The following is a 12841-nucleotide window of genomic DNA, read 5'->3' as shown; positions in this document are numbered from 1 at the left end:
GATAGTGGGGAGAGGGTGGGGAGGAAGCATTTAAGAACTAGAGGAAAGTTGTATGTTTCATCATTGCTACACTGCATCCTGACTGGCTCATCTCCTCCCCACAACCCTTCTGTAAGGGAATGTACAATTGCCTACAGATGGGTCTTAGGTCCCCAATCTGCACTCCCCATCATTCACAATAATTTAAGTTTTTGTTCTTGATGCCTGATACCTGATCCTTTCTACATCTTGTGGTCACACAGGCTGGTGTGCTTCTTCCATGTGGGCTTTGTTGCTTCTGAGCTAGATGGCTGCTTGTTTACCTTAAAAACTTATTTTCTCATGCTTAGGAGGCTAGAGGAGCACTGGTAGCATAGTGGTCACACGTTGGGCTACAATCTGCAGGTTCTGCAGTTCAAAACCACCAGTCACTGTGGGAGAAAGACTTGACTTTCTTTAAACAGTTACAGTCTTGGAAACCCACAGAGAGGTGGCTATGAATCAGCATTGATCCAATGGCCGTGAGTTGATGGTACCACCTCTAGGGGAAGACTTTGCTTTTCACTTGCTGAAGGAGATGTCCCTGGCTCTTTGTGCCTTCTGTCCCTTGGTTCCTTGGCAATCTTCCTGTGGAATGGCATCCATCTTCCCCCACTGGTGCTTGCTTGCTTTGTTGCCTTTTATATCTCAAACTTGATTGGTTGAGGACACCCCACCCACTGATGTCACCTCATTAGTATTAAAAAGAAATACTATTCCCAAGTGACATAACACCTACAGGTCTAGAGGTTACGATTTCAACCCTTATTTTGAAGGAACACAGTGGAATTTAGAACACTAGCCTAAAGTCAACCTTCTAAGAGAAAGGAACTGGTGCCACCAACTGTGTCCCCAGTCCCTGGTAGGCAGTGGCCTGCCTTTTGTACACCTGGGTGTGTGATGAAGGGGCTGCCATGAGTCGGAAGCAACTGGACAATAGCTGGTTTTGGGGGAGTACCCGAGTAACAGTAACTGTTAACTCGCTGGATGGTTAACGGAGAAGTTGGTGGTTTGAGTCTACCCAGAACCTCCTCAGAGGAAAGACTGGGAAATCTACCCTAAACAACACAAAAGCAGCCCCTGAAAACCACATGGGGCACAATTCTACTCTGACTTCCACGGGGTCACTGTGAGTCAGAGTCAAAAGCAGACAGCAGCTCACCGTGCTAGGAGCTGTGGTGGGGTGACACGAGGAAGTGACTGTGGACACAGGGCCTCGAAGGGAGCACAGGACCTCGAAGAGGAGCAGAGGCCTCCACAGAGAACAGGGCATGCCACACCTGGGCAGGTACATAGGCAGGGTGCCCTGATACAGCTCGGTGGGCTGTTGGGAGCTAGTACCTGTAAGTCTTTTCAGGATTTCCCTGGCGAGAGCTGGAGGGGAACTCAAAGTCTAGCTGAGTAGAAGCGGCATAGGGCAGATGGGAACCGGGAGGCAGAGTCAGAATCCCAGCTGTGTGCCTGGGGAGGGGCTGCAACCTCCCTGCATTTATGAAGTCCCAGTGGAAGAAGGACACACACACACCTCAGTGCCAACCTATGTTAAAAGAAGTTGATATACACTAGGGAGCATTTGGTCGTGATGCAGAGGAGCCCAGGTAAAGACAGACTGAGGACAAATACCTTCTGGGCAGATGTGAGGTTAGGTAGAGGTGGTTTGGAGGCAGGAAGGAGGCAGGCACATACAAGCCTAACTGTGCTTCAGCAGTCCTCTGCACCCACTGAGTTTTAATTTAAATGCCCAAGCCCTACTAGAGAGGTTTCTGCTCAGTACTCAACATGCTGCCACTCCTAGAGGTTTCCGGGGAGGGGGCGGGGACAAGACAAGCCTGTGCCCAGTGAAGGTTCCAGGGGATCAGGGGATGCCTCTGCAGGCTCCATGACCTCTTAGGTCCCACTTCACCCTGGGGCACTGGGAAGCAGTGTGAAGGAACACAGAGTTAGGGGTTGAGATAGTTAAGGTTTATTGTGTCAACCTGGCCAATAAACACATGTGGGATTAATGGAAGGGTGGAGAGATAAATGGTTCAGTGAACTTCACCTTTCTGGTTCTTGGGTCTCTGGGAAGCAGTGTGAAGGAACACAGAGTTAGGGTTGAGATAGTTAGGGTTTATTGTGTCAACCTGGCCAATAAACACATGTGGGATTAATGGAAGGGTGGAGAGATAAATGGCTCAGTGAGCTTCACCTTTCTGGTTCTTGGGTCTCTTGCTGGGTGGAGAGATAAATGACTCAGTGAGCTTCACCTTTCTGGTTTTTGGGCCTCTTGCTGTCTGATGGTCAGACCAGGGTGCAGTTGCCTTAGCCAGTTCCCTGCTTCAGCTGGCAAGGCTCACTTCCTGCGAGACATCCCCGAGGAAAAGCCACATGAACCTACCCTGATGCAGCCCCAGCGCTGAGATGCTTACACCACCACTAGATTCAGACTTTCTACCCACTGGCCTGTGATCCTTGGCATCGTTGTGTGTGTTTTGTGAGTTTGAGGAGGACTTTGTAGATCGGTGTCGGACATACGGGCTAAGTCAGACTTATGCACTTGGACTGGACTGGGTTGGGATGCTTTCTGAATGTACACTTACTGGTCATGTCAAGCTCTCTCTTACACATATGTTTCTGTGGATTAGTGTCCCTAGTGTACACAAACTAACACAGGTGTCAAGGCAGCCTCGCTCCTGAGAAGGCTTTGAAGGGAACTGCATTTATGAGACAACTGCTATGTCCCAGCCTTTGAGAAAACTGAAATTCAGAGGGGTTGAGGGGTTACTCAAGCAGGGTCACACAGGAACAAGAATGGAAACTTACAGCAGCCCCTCTGGTCCCAGGCCCCAAATGAAATAGTTCAGTCGATTCTGATTGATAGGGCCCCTATATGGTAGAGTAGAGCTCCCTGCCTCCAAGACTTTAAATCTTCATGGGAGGAGAAACCATCACAGAGTAGCAGCTACTTTGAACTATTGACCTTGTGGTTAGCAGTCCAGCCCATAACCTGCTATCCCTTCAGGGCTCACAGGCTGCAGACCCCCAGTTAGAAGAAACTATAGGCACTGAGCAATGCTTTACATGCACCGGCTTGACACGGGACATTTCATTTTCACTACTCTGTGAGGTAGAGAGATTATCAAAGCTTTTTCCAAAAAAAAAAAAAATCGGACCAACAGAGATTAAGAAATAGCTGGTAAGTGGTTGACACCGAATGATGGTGACCATAGTAGTGGTAGTAGTAAGGAAAGCTTGCTCCGGGCAGGACAATGACCTGACTGCGTTACCTATCTTACCCTCATTGCTTCTCACAGCCACTCCTTGAGCTCTGCTACTTTCCCCCTGTTTTACAAATGGAAAAACTACAGAGGTGCTTGAACCCAACTGAGTCTGGATCTCAGGCTTTTCACAGCTCATGGCATGCTCTGAGACTGGACATGGAAATTGTTCGGCAGCCTTGAAAGGCAATGTCAAAGCCATCTTGAGAGAGAGTAAGCTTTGCATCCGTGGAAGGCAAGGATGCTGCAGAGTCAGGGCCCCGGCTGGCCTATGACCCTGTTTTTACTGCTATGTGAGGGTCCCTGTTATATAACCCAGCCTGCCCTCACCCTCCCACCCAGCTAGCAGCCTTGGCAGTCCAGATAGGACAGCGGCACCGGTCAGGCACAGTGGGAGAATCAGACCCAGGATTTAGCAGTTACTTCAGAGAGCAAGTTCTCAAAGGTGGGTTGATGCCCTGCACCTGCCCTGCTCTCCCACTTGGGAAAGTGGTGACTTTTCCTGAGCCAGGATTAGGCACACGCCAAGGGGCTGCCAGTGGCCAACGAAGAGGAAGACATTGCTCAGATTGGTCTAATAGGTGGCCCCCAAAGCCAGAAAGCCGAACTCACTGCCATCGAGTTTATTCTGACACACAGTGATCCTATGGAACACACGGAGCCGCCCCTTTAACTTTCTAAGACCTGGAATCTTTATACGCAGCCCCTTCTTTCTCCAGATAATAAGTGCACTTGGGCGTTTAAAATAATAATAATAAAAGGAAGGGGGCCTTGGCAGGCCCAGGCCTGGCACACATCAAGTTTTCTACCATCTGGTGCCCTTCGGCAGTCAGGCCAAGCTGAGCCTCTGTAGGGGGCAGGCACTCCAAAATTTTGGTGCCATTCAATTATGCCCAACTGCGCCTATTAAGGCGTAATTGACTAGTGCTCACCATGCACTGGAATGTCCAAGCTGCAAAGCTGGAAGCCTGGAATTAACTCAGACCATTGAGTTCAACCTCCCCACTCTCTTCTCCCCCTCCCCCACATGTGTCCAAGGGGCGCGGGAGACCTGCTCTGGGGCTCCATGAGCCTGTGGAAGTCGGTGCTAGAGCTCAGGCCTCCCATCCTGTGCTCTTCTCTCCCAGGACGATCTTTTTAAATTTTTTAATAAATCATTTTATTGGGGGATCTTACAGGTCTTATAACAGTCCATACATCCACTGTGTCAAGAACATCTGTACCTATGTTGCCATCATCCTTTTCAAAACATTTTCTTTCTACTTGAACCCTTGGTTCCTCATTATTTCCCCTCCCTCCTTCATGAACCCTTGATAAGTTATAAATTATAATTTTCATATCTTACATCGCCTGCTGTCTCCCTTCACCCACTTTTCTGTTGTTGGTCCCCCTAGGATGGACATATGTCAATCACTGTGTTTGGCTCCCCCTTTCTACCCCCACCTTCCCTTCCCCCTCCTGGTATCGCTACTCTCATTATTGGTCCTGAGGGGTTTATCTCTCCTGGATTCCCTGTGTTGCCAGCTCTTATCTGTACCCATGTACATGCTCTGGTCTAGCCGGATTTGTAAGGTAGAATTGGGATCATGATTGCGATGGGGGAGGAACCATTAAAGAACTAGAGGAAAGTTGTATGTTTCGTCAGTCTATACTGCACCCTGACTGGCTCATCTCTTCCTGGTGATCCTTCTGTGAGGGGATGTCCAATTGTCTACAGATGGGCTTTGGGTGTCCATCCCAGGACTCTCTTGCAGCAGCTCCAAGACATGGGGGGGGGGGGAGCTCCAGCCCCATCACTTACTACCACTTGCCTCAGTTTACCTCAGTTTACCTCAGTCTCTAGGTGGTGGGTAGCTATAATTGTTAGGGCGTCTCTTGTGGCAGGCATTTACCGAGAAGCTAGCGTTTGGCGTTCACTGATTTCCAACAGGTTTTGTCTGTGGATTGACACTGCCCTTCCCAGAATCCCGTGGAGAGGCCACTCCAGGTGTGGTGGATGAGAGCATGCGCTCTGGAGGCAGATTCTCCTGGTTTAAACCCTGGCTTTGCTCCTTCCCAGCTGTGTGACCTTGGGCAAGTTATTTAGCTCTCCTGTGCCTCAGATCCCCATCTTTAAAACAAAATTGACGTAGGAACCTGATGTGGAGACGGTTTTGAAAGGTACCTAGAAACTTTAGAAGGGTAACTAGCACATAGATGTAGTGTTAACTATCATATAAGTAACGTGTTGCTGCTCCCCTACTTGATCTGGACAGTGTGAATGGTTTAACTTACCTAGCCGGTTTCCTCCCCAGCAGGACCGTTGCAGTAACTATTGGATGGACTCTGGAACCTTCAGGCCACTCCAGCCCTGCCAGCCCTCTCTGGGTGAAAGGGTAAGCTCTGGGCTGGGCAGAGTGGGGACAAAGAAAAGGAAAAGATGACAATGTTTGGGCCCATTCAGTATCCACATGAAAATTCTATTTAGAGTATGTGATTTATAATAGACAATACATATATAGGGAGCACTGGTGAGGTGGTGGCTATGTGTTGGGCTGCTAACCACAAGGCCAGCAGTTTGAAACCACCCGCTGCTCCACTGGAGGAAGATGATACATTTTACTTCTAAAGAGTCTTGGAAACCCACAAGGGCAGGTCTACTCTATCCCATAGGATCGCTAGCTAACATGGAGCCCTGGTGGTATAGTGGTTAAGTGTTAGGCTGCCATCTGCATGGTCGGCAGTTCAAAACCACCAGCAGCTCTGCAGGAGAAAGGCGGGGCTTTCTGCTCCCATGAACAGTTACAGTCTTGGAAACCCACAGGGGTCACTATGAGACAGCACCGACTTGATGACAGTTAGATGAGTTGGTATCGACTCGAGGCAGTGAGTTTTTATATATATATTAAAGAGCCCAAGCAGTGCTATTGCTAGGAAGAGGGCTGCTACTCTCAGGTTGGCAGTTCAAATCCACCAGATGCTCTGAGGGAGAAAGATAAGTTGCATCTATAGGGTCTCTATGAGTTGAAATTTGGTTTGACTTGGGATGTAAATCTATACTAGCTCAGTAATACATATATATACTATATAAATAAACATACACCCACATGGAAGTCTGGGAATCGTTTACCCTAAAAAAGTAACACAAAAAGCAACAAGCCCATTGGTTGCCCGTGTTCCCTGGCAGGCACTGCTTTGAGCATGCGCATACACTGGCTCCTTGGATCCCCCATTGGCCCTATGCATGGAGCACAATTGTAATCCTCACCTTCCACAGAAGGAAGAGAGTTTCAGGAAGGGTGGGTCATATAACTGGTAGTGACTCAGGGGAGCACACCCCAGCAGCTATGCCTGCCTGCACCCTTGACCACTGGGCTACGTTGCTGTTCCCAATCTAAAAGGTCTCAAAGAAAAGAGCCCTACCCTTTATCAGTGTTGTGTCACCCCCAAAAGATATATTAAATACGAACTCTTGGTAGGTGTCAACATGACCTTGTTTAGAAACCATGACGTTACCGTGAGGTCACAGCGGGGTGGAGTGGCCCTGTGTCGTTTTGAGCGGTGTCCCTGTAAGAGAGAAGAGGAGACACAGTCACTCAGGAGGGAGTCAGTCACATAGAGCAAGGACAGACCTGACAAGAGGCACAGGGGGGGTTCGGCTGCAGCTGCCAGTCAAGGCCCACTGGGGGCTCCCAGAAGCTCAAAAGACCAGGCCTTCCCCTGGAGCCTTCAGAGAGAGAGTGTGGGCCTGCTCACACCGGGAATTCCAACTTCCAGCCTCCAGAACTTCAAGACAATAAATGTCTGTCATTTTAGGCCCTCCATGTTGTGGCATTTTGTTATGGTAACCCCAGGAAACCCAGACGATGAAAATTAACCTTCTTACCTTATATCTCAAAGTAAGTACACACACACACACACACACACACAACCACAGCCACAGCCGCTTGTCCTCCCTCCAGCTTGTTAGAAGAGTTGATGCTCCTCCTCTTGGAAGAATTGGCCCCATTCCTTGTGAAGGGAGGTTCGGGCTTTCCTAAGCTGGAAGAGCAGCCCCTTCCCTGCAGACCAGCCCCTGCTCCCCCATCACCAGGCTTCTCCAAGACCGCCCTGAAGTGAGAGGGGCTTGTCGTTCCTTGCCCTAGGTAAGTCAAGGGCATATTGGTGAGCCTGGCACAGTGCCTGATACAGTAAGTCTGTTTGTCAAATTGACGGTAGGCTCATTCACGTCTGCCCTGCCCCCACATCGTCAACCAGGAATCCGACAGCGGCACACTCTGGAACTGCCTCCACCTTGTCGTCTTTCCAGCGAATGCTGTCCGAGTGAAGAAGGAATGAAAGAGAAGCTCCAGGAGGGGCCTCCTCTCTGAAAGAAAACAACCCACTCCCGGTCTCCCCAGCTGCAGGCAGGCAGCAGTTTGGGGTTCTGCTGCAGACTAGGTAAGCTCCTGAGGACAGTTTGAAGACAGAAGAGGAATCCCAAGAGCCTGAACCCCAGGAAGAGAAACAGAGGCGCAGAGAAGAACAGTGTGTTGGCAACAGTCTCTGAACAAGCCCAGCACAGGTCCTTAGGGTGGATGAGAAAACGCAGAGCAGAGACCACCCTCAGAACTCAACCGTGCAACACCCCCTCTCCCCCCACTGCCATCCCAGAGCTAAAGAGAGGAGCTGCGAGGACATGTCACAAGCTGTGCTGAGGGCCTAGGGCCTCGGAAGGAGTCCAAGAATGGTAGGAACAACAGAGCCAGGTTCTGCTCCTCTGTACAGCCTACCGTGCAGGCTCCGGAAACAGTGGTGGCCTTGGTGGACTCGGCCACGGGCACTGGGATGAGGTGTGGCAGGTAAACACGGACATGCTGCCTTCACTCCCACATCGACCGACCACTCTGCTCTAGGAGGAGCTTCCCTATGAGATGAACTCCCATGAGCCTCCATCTCTCCAGGAGCTGGACCGGAATCGTACTAGAATCATCCCACTGCGTGTGTCTTGCTGGTTGCCCCTCCCAGCGTCGTTGTGGGACAAGGAGCCTTGCTACTTCCATTTTACAGACGGGCAAGGGCAGGCTGTTGCAGATCAAGGAGCCCACTTTTGCATGGTTAGGATGCTGTCCGGGGCAGAGGATGGACACAGGTGGGCAGATTACAGAGTCAAGCCTTAAAAGACCTCTTGCCTTTTACCCAAAGAAAGAAACACACTTCTGTGTGCCAAGGCAGCCTGCACTGCTGGCACAAAGAGTCGTTTGAGATGGTGAGTGGGATTAGCCCTGGTCAAGATGTCATGAACAGTGAACTTCCCTAAATGCTGTCAGTTGAAGACGGTGGGTCTTCGAGCCAGAGGCAGAGATATTGAGCAAGAAATAGATGCTATTGTCTTTTTTAATGTTTTTGATGCTATTGTTTTAAGCTTATAATTACTAGAACTTCTGGAGTCTAGGACAGAAACCTTTTTTTTTCCTTCTCTGACCCTCAGTGCTGAGCACCGACCTCCTTGTCCTCTAGTCTCCCTTATGCCAACCAGGCACATGATCGTCGTTGGCCATAGAAGAGCCTCTCTCCCCCTCCCTGTTGCCTCCTCATTTACTCCCCACTGCCCTCTGTTTTGTGTGCCAGCAGCCCCAGCATGGGCTACCATGCCATTCTGTGGGGTGCCTGTCCATTTGTTTAGGTGGGTATCCTCTTGCAAATGAATGTCATTGTTCCCAAAACGTTTTTAGACGTAAGACATTTACAGAAAAGATGATCAACTGCATGCACAGAACATTATTGAGTTTTCTCAGCCTGAACCCACGCATGTCTCCTAATACAAGAATCAGAATACAGCGAGGATCCCAGAAGCTTCCCTGCATCATGACATGGCCCCTTTCAGGAAGGGAAGATTTGACTGCACTTGAACTACATAGCCGTGCGTCCTTGCACAGAGGACCCCTTGCTATCTGGTTTCTATTGCAAGTCTGTGAAATCATCAGTGCTGTAGTGTGTAGCTCATTCTAGCTCAAACATGCCCATCTCACACAAGGTAGTCCCCCTCATACAAAGCCACCCATCTGTCTTCCCAGTGTCCCTTTGATTGGCATGTGCCTTGTTTCCCGGTTGGGGCTATTGCAAACAATGCTGCACATTCCAAGTGTTTGGTGACAGAAACTCACATTTCTGTTGTGAAAATAACAAAGAGTGGAAGTGCTGGGTGGCAGCGTATGTCCTTGCTCAGCCGTGGGGGATGCTGTCAGCATTTTCTAAAGTGCCCGCACCACTCCCTATGCCCACCAGCTGGATTGGAAAGGCTCTGGCAGTCCCCATACCCTCCAGCACAATGGATGAGCATGGATTTCTAAGTTTTGTAAATGATATTATCTTACAATTCCTATTTTTGACAGTTTTGTTGTTGTTCAGGGCCATCAGGTTAGCTCCGACCCCTAACAACCTGATGCACAACAGAATGAAATGCTACACGGTCCTGCGCCATCCTCACAATGGTCCTTGTGCCTGGACCCATCAACGCAGCCACTGCGTCAAACCATCTCGTCAAGGGCCTTCCTCTTGTTCACCAAACACGATGTCCAAGTGGTGGACTGACAGACAAGGGGTGAGTAGCCATTTTTATGGGCATATAATTCACGTACCTTATAATTCAGTGGTTTAAATATGTTTAGAGGAGTTGCTCAATCATCACCACAATCAATTTTAGAACATCTTCTTCTTTCTTGTATCCATTATTATGTTCTGTTACTCCCCAACCTCCCCTGCTCTAGCCGTAAGGAACTATTCATCTGGTTAGGGGCTCTATTCTCATTTTACTTCTCTAATTGTGCTCAGTGCCCCATGACCCATTGCTAAAGTGTTAAAGACATGAGATTCTAGGGTTTTATTTTACATGTAGTATGTCATTTCTGCCACCCATCTGTTGGTTTGTCATAGTATGGTGGCTGGCATGTTGCTATGATACTAGAAGCTATGCTACCAGTATTTCAGATACAGAGCCAACTGTGGTAAACAGGTTTCAATGGAGCTATTAGACTAAATACAGACTGTTTCAGACTAAGAACAAGGAGAAAAGTCTGGGGATCTACTTCCGAAAACAAGCCAGTGAAACCCGTTGGACGGTGCCAGAATAGTTCTGGAAAATGAGCCTCCTGCGTTGGAAGGCAGCCCTGTAGCGATGGACTTTGACAAAGTCGCGAGTGTAAAGATGGCACAGGGCAGGAGAAGGCCAACAAGCTTGGAAAAGTAGAGGAAGAGGGAAGAGGAAGAAGATTCTCAAGAGATGGATTGACGCTGCGGTTGCAACAATGGGCTCCAACATAGGAATGGTCGTGAGGGTGGCACAGGGCTGCGCAGTGTTTCCTTCTGTTGTGCACAGGGCCGTGTGACTTGGAGCTGACTCTGGTGCCCAACAGCATCTCCGCAACCGGGGGGAAACAAAAAAAACGATCGCTCGAAGGTCCATATAAAGTAATTCACTGCACTTCAGAGTTTGAATCACCAACAGATAAAGTACAAACTGCTTGCACAGTCAGAGACCAAGAGTGACCACAAAATTCATGGTCACCAAATCGATGCTGATTCATATCAACTCTATCTTGGGGTTCCCTGGCTATAAATCTTCACAAGAGCAGACAGTTTCATCTTTATCCCAAGGAACAGCATGTCACAGCGCTGATACCAGGACACCCAAAAAGCCCCTTAAAAACAACAACAACCTTAAAAGCATTCCTTTGCATAACTTTTCATGTAAGCCACTACAAACCTGGTTTATTAACATGGCTTTAACATAACAATACAGGAAAAGCCACCAGGAGCAGAAGTCCCAGACGTAGGCCCAAAACTGTTTTTAACAGGCCGGGGCCTGAAAAAAAAGCCTTGGAAAAACGGAAAAAAAAAAAGAAAAAAGACTGTTGAAAGACCACACAAGCCTTCCACTGAGTAAGACATTGCTACACTACATCCCCTCCCAAGCTACGTAAGCAGGTGACAGGAGCAGACCCCATACCCCCACCCTCACTTGGCCACCTCCACCATCCGCATCCCCTCTGATCGGATGCACCAGAGGTACATTATCTCAAGATAATTCACTCAATCACAAGAATACAGCTTTCACAGCCATACCAGATGCAAAGGCATTCCCCTAGCCTGAATCTCATCCCCTCTCTGACACCCTACAGGACCCCAAGGCAGAAAAACATCAGACCACCAAACACTGTGCCTGCATAGTACACATGGTCAAGAAGGGACCCTGGTGGATTCATTATGCTCCTCCTTTACCCCAACCACGCAAACCTCTGGGACCTGTTCCTTTCCCATCAGCAACACACAACCTCCTTTAAACTTACCAAGTAAAATTACAGCTTTCTAGGGAAAGAGTCGGCCTCCAGGGAGACAAATATGCAACTTGAACTCACACCACAACTAGCTCCAGACAGTTGTTCACCTATTTGTATTAGCATCAGAGAAAGAAAACACAGTGCTCCTTTCCCTGCCACAGAAATTGGGCCTTATCATGTCAGGGTTGCTCGACAACCTTCCTTGCCCCTGGCAAATCTAAACAGAAGTCCCACCTGACAGGGACACCTGCAGTCATAGCATATATCTACCTGGGGATTGTACATAAGGAGAGGAGAACTCGAAGTTGTGCAGCAACCTACTATAAAGGGATCTTCTGTTATAAACACAAAATAATTAACGGTTTGCACACTCCTTTCACAATTTACATGGTCGATAAAGGACCCTGGTAGATTTAACACAGCCATCAAACACCCCAGCCACTACAACATCTAGAATCTCCTTCCTACGCCTCGATAATATCTATTCTCCACCAACTTACCAACTAAATCCATATCCCCCATAACCCTCTGTGCCCAGGTCTCCATGGACATTGGTCCACCTGCGTGTGATCACCCTACTCAGTGCCACCTTTGCTACATGAGACAGACCTGGTGCTGCAGCTAGCCATTGAAGCCTGAAACTGGTATGTGCACAGATCCCTGGAGTAGCTCCCTCCACCACTAAGGCATGTGAGCCTGGCCCACACTGCATGCAATTAGCCTGCCCAGCACCACCCTTGCTGCACTCGATCTCCCTGCCCACCCTGCCTGAGAGAGCCCTCCAAATAGAGAACTATGGCTGTCTAGGGACAGAGTAAACCACAGCGAGATAAAGATGCGGCTGGCTCTAGGTAGTCCTTAGAATCATCCCCACTAGCGTTTGAGAGAGAAATCACAGGACTCCTGGACTCTCAGGAAAATGGCACTGAGCTCCAACAAAACATCATGCAGACAACAACCCACATGAGCAGCCACTACAAGGAAGCAAGAGAAACAAAACACAATGTCTGAGGAGGACCTGAACCTATCAACATGCATAGAAGCAACATGCCTAGACTTTGAACCACCACAGAAAGGTATCTTCAGTATGCTGCTTAGAGTCATACAGGATATGAGGGAATCAATACAGAAAAAAGATGGGGGGAAAGGACAGAGAATTGAGTCCGCTTACCAAAGGGAAATAAAAGTTAAGGGAAAATGCAACAGAAGCTAAATGGTAAAAGACCTTACCACCAGGCTGGAAGAGTCAGAGATTCATATCAGCGACCT

This window comes from Echinops telfairi, unplaced genomic scaffold, assembly GCF_000313985.2.
Source record: "Echinops telfairi isolate 266 unplaced genomic scaffold, ASM31398v2 ScPeMD7_31;HRSCAF=116, whole genome shotgun sequence".
Classification (NCBI taxonomy): Eukaryota; Metazoa; Chordata; class Mammalia; order Afrosoricida; family Tenrecidae; genus Echinops; species Echinops telfairi.
Note: the sequence above shows the minus strand (reverse complement) of the source record.